We start from the raw sequence: 4,657 nt of genomic DNA on the forward strand, positions 1-4,657 counted from the left end.
TGATGTAAAAAGAAAAAGTTAGTTCCGCTACCCAACGTATGGTCTCCGTGTTATTTCTTCCTCCTCCTTTTGCCTGTTGTCTTCGTTGCGTGCTCCGGCAGGGGCTTAGTCGTGGCGAACATCCCGACTCACTGAGCGTCGACGTTCGCGCGCGCGCGAGTTCTCTGTTCGGTTCTAGGTGCTTCCCGTGCGGGCATTCGTAACAATATTATATAATTGAACGCCACGCATCCATTTACAAGTAAGTTTTATATATATATATATATATATATATATATATAGGGAGAGAGAGAGAGATGTTATTAATTCATAATAGAATATAAGGATAAAAATCACGTTAATGATTTTTATCAGGTTGTCAGTATGCTATAAAAGTTTATAGGCAATTTATACATTAAATTAATAATGATATACATATGCATATAATTATAATAAGGGAGCAAGGGTACAATGGGTAAATTGTCGTCATTTTATAGTTTTTAATTTCATACAGGCACATTATTTGTTTTTGATTTTGTCCACTACACAGTATAGTAGGATCAGTTGGGCACCGTCTGTGAGAAAAACATCACCATGATGCAATTCACTCTGCCAGAAATTTAAAAACGATATACTTTATTGCTTGGCTTTCGCACCGGAATCTCCCATACCAACATTTCAGAGTGTTTGGGTGTCAAACTGAGGACAGTGCAAACTGAGGACATGTACCGAAAGTGATAAAAATCAAACATCCAGTCAACGTCATGGTATTTCGACTGATCACTAGTGATGGCGGCGTTATGTTTCCCTTCATCTTCCCACACAGCCTCAGTCTCAATACGGAGACCTATATCCAGTGGAGCAGGTAGTGCTGCTCTGGTCAAGAGGGTGGCTGCTGGAAGACCTTATGTCTGGAAACAGGACTCTGCATGATGCCACACATGCTGGAGAACCCAGTCATGGATTTTAGACAATTTCTGTGACCACATCACCCCTAACATCTGGCCATCTAACTCTCTAGACTTCAACCCCTTTGATTATTATGTGTGAGGCGCAGTTGAGCGAGAGACCAACAAAACACCAAAGATGAACTGAGGCAAGGATTATGGCAGCATTCACCAACTTAAACAAGGAGACCGACCAGAAAATTTGCAGGAGATTCCGAAGTCGTCTGGAGACCGTGGTTGAAGCCAATGGCGATTTTATTGAATAAATGTACGGTTTAGTGTTTCAAGATATTGTTTGTTATTTTGGTAAATTTGGTAAATATATCTGTTAAAATGAGATGTCAGTATTATTTTCATTTTTGCATAATTTAGACGGCAGTTTATTCACCGCACCCTGTATATATATATATATATGTGTATGTGTGTGTGCCTGTGTGTGTGTGTGTGTGTGTGTGTGTGTATGCGTGCGTGTACGTGTATGTATATATACATGCATGTATATTCATATATATACATTTATACGTATATATCCATGTATACATCTATATAAATAAATACATATTTACATGCATATACATAAATACATACATACAAACACACACACACACGCACACACACATTATGTATATATAATATATATATATATATATATGCGTATATGTATTAGTGCTTTCATCATATGCCAAAGGTAATGGATGTGTATTAGAAAATGTACAGCTCGTGAGCAGAGGGAATTTAATTATCCCATGAAAATTCAAACCCTATCCGATACAGCACCATTGGTAAATTGAAGCACAAAAGAAGGATGATCGTATTTTATATATATTCTAAGTCACTTATAGCGTATAAATGTCATAAAATCCGGCATCGTGCATCATTTTTCATTTATCCAGAGGATATGAATGTAATTTCCAGGAAATTAAACTCACTCGTGATAATGGATTATTTTTTCGCAAATAGTTTTTGGCATATGAATTGTCAAAGATAGGCATATGTCATTGTTAAATTAGCTATTATTATTGCATACTCATTGTAACTTATAACTTTTTTTTTTATCTTTGCAATCATTGAAATATGCCATGAATGCTTTCAGCCTTTCTGTGTATATAACTGATGAAAATATTAACGTATAAAGCAAAACTGAGGCCAGAAATTTATTTATCAGAAAGTTCTGATCATGGAGTACATATTTACAAGCCTTTGTAAAATACATATTTTGATTTCTCATATTAGCGTAAGCCCGAAATTTAAGTAGTAATTACTATGTCAAATTAATACAATATTAGTTAGTAGTAGCAGAGGAAGTAACATGGTCCATAGAGAGCCAAAATGTTGGGTATGCATAAAATCGGGCGATTTGATTAAGCAAGTGTTTGGTATTTGTTTTAGTTACAAACCTGGTACCAATAGCATCGACTTTAAAATGCTGAATTTTTAATGAAATTGGACTAAAGATAATATTGTAACATGTTCAGTCTGGCGCCCTTCTTTCAGTCATTTCCAACTCGTTCAACTGAGCAACAACAATTGAATGAAATGGTAGAAAGACAATGGTTAGGTTACTGAGTAGTTAGCCGTCACGTTGCTGGGCTTATCTTGTCACTGAGACTTCGTGTTTCCTTGGTGAGTGAACCAATTCATCAAGCTATGAGTAGGCTTTATAGGAAAATGTAATAATCTATTTAGCTGTACATAGACATCAAATGGTAATAAAGTCTACCTAGTTGTAAGTAGGAACCTCAATAAGTTTCACATCTAAATGTAAGTCCAACTATAATATATATACATGGTGGTAACAAAAAAAATTCTCGGACTAGTTCTGTAGCTCTCTAACAGATGGCAGCACAAGGCTGTGTGTGCAGTGAGAGCTAGCAGTGACCTTCGTGAGGCAATGCACCGAGTGACATTGCTGTGTTTACTTCGCAAGTTGCGAAATTTGTGCTTTTGTGATCACGTGTATGCTGTAGTCTGCGATTTCGTCATAGACGGAAAGTTGGAACAAAGAGCCAACGTGAAATTTTGCGTTAAACTTCGGAGTCTGATACAGAGACATTGAACATGCTTCGGCAAGCTTACGGCAACGTGGAATTGGATCGTACGCAATGTTTCGAGTCGCACAGGCTCTTCAAAACGGAAAAACGTCCCTGTAAGACCTGCCATGAGCGCCAACCTCGGAAATGTGGAGAAAATTCATCACCATGTGCATGAAGATCGTCGGAGGACAATCAACGACATTTTAAAGCGTTTGAGGGAGGATATTCGCCGAAAGCAACCGGATCTGTGGAGCGCGAAGAATTGGATTCTTTATGACGACAGTGCACCTTGTCAGCGAGCTCTCCTCATTCGTGAGTTTCTCGTCCAAAACCACATGGTATCACTTCCACACCCACCCTATTCGCCGGATTTAGAACCTGCGAACTTTCATCTCTTCCTTAAGATGAAAATGCAACTCAAAGGTCACCGTTTTAACACCGTTGTCGAAATCAAAAGCGAATCGCAGAAGGTCCTCGACTCACTTACGCAAAACGACTTCCAGGCCGGATTCAAACGTGACAGGAATGCTGGGACCGGTATATTGCTGCATAAGGTGACTATTTCAAAGAAGATGGTGTTAAAACTTAGGTAAATAAGTTATCGTTTATAAAACATAACTAGTCCTGGAACCTTTTGATATCACTTCGTATAGTAAATTTAAATGTAAGTTGATATCGTAGCAAATGCACAATATACCTAAATGTAAGCAGGAAATAATGGTTTGCATAGCTCAAAGCAGAAATTAGCAGGAGTACCATAGACCAGATGAGAACCTTCGGATCAATTTCAATTCGGAGGAAAATTTAATCAGCAAGAAAAACTACCTGCTATAAATATACAGATGGAGATATGTGTCTTATTTTCTTGAATCTATAGAAACCGGAGATAAACATCTCTCTTCTAGCTAAAAGTTTCTACTAAAGTATTGTAGGAATTAATCTTAGTCTACTTGCGGTTATGTAATAGCGTAAGAAGTTTTACTTAATTTTCTCTCTGTTTCCTCCCCCCGCTCCCTCTCTCTCTCTCCACTCCTGACTCTCTCCGACTCGATAATAAAATGGTCTTAAAAACACCAGACAATAAAACAAACAAATTAATAAAAATCGTTTTATCCCATATGTTGTTATTTCTTGTTCATTATATACTTTTCTCAACGAATCATTAATTTATTTAAAGAATTCATTTAAACATCCTAAGCTATGTTTAACCTGGAAGGATCATTAAATCTCTACTTAGTGTTGCTAGGCAACCATTAACACCATTTTCCTCACGTAATTTTGGAATGAAGTACCTTTTAAAATTTTCCCCATATTTTAACTATTTTTTCTCCATGTTTTAATTTTGTTCTGGTTTCCACTTAACACGAAATTCTAATGGAGCATGGAATAAGAGAACTCATCCTGAAACAGCTTTAATTCCCGCTAAAAGCAACCAACTGGTCATTAATTAAAGACATCATGTTTTCAAAAGATTCTGTAAATCAGGTTTGTAATTGATAAATATTTACTAAATTCGGTTACTCTCCGATTTGCAGGTGAATAAATTAGAAAGAATCAGAGTGATAATTTAGGGAATATTAATTTCTGTTGGTTCATTAATTTATTCCAGTATATTTTGTGTACTATGACATCAAGTTACAAAACATACTAGATTTATACATAGTCCACACACACACACACACACACACACACACACAC

This window comes from Octopus bimaculoides, chromosome 3 (genome assembly GCF_001194135.2).
Source record: "Octopus bimaculoides isolate UCB-OBI-ISO-001 chromosome 3, ASM119413v2, whole genome shotgun sequence".
Classification (NCBI taxonomy): domain Eukaryota; kingdom Metazoa; phylum Mollusca; class Cephalopoda; order Octopoda; family Octopodidae; genus Octopus; species Octopus bimaculoides.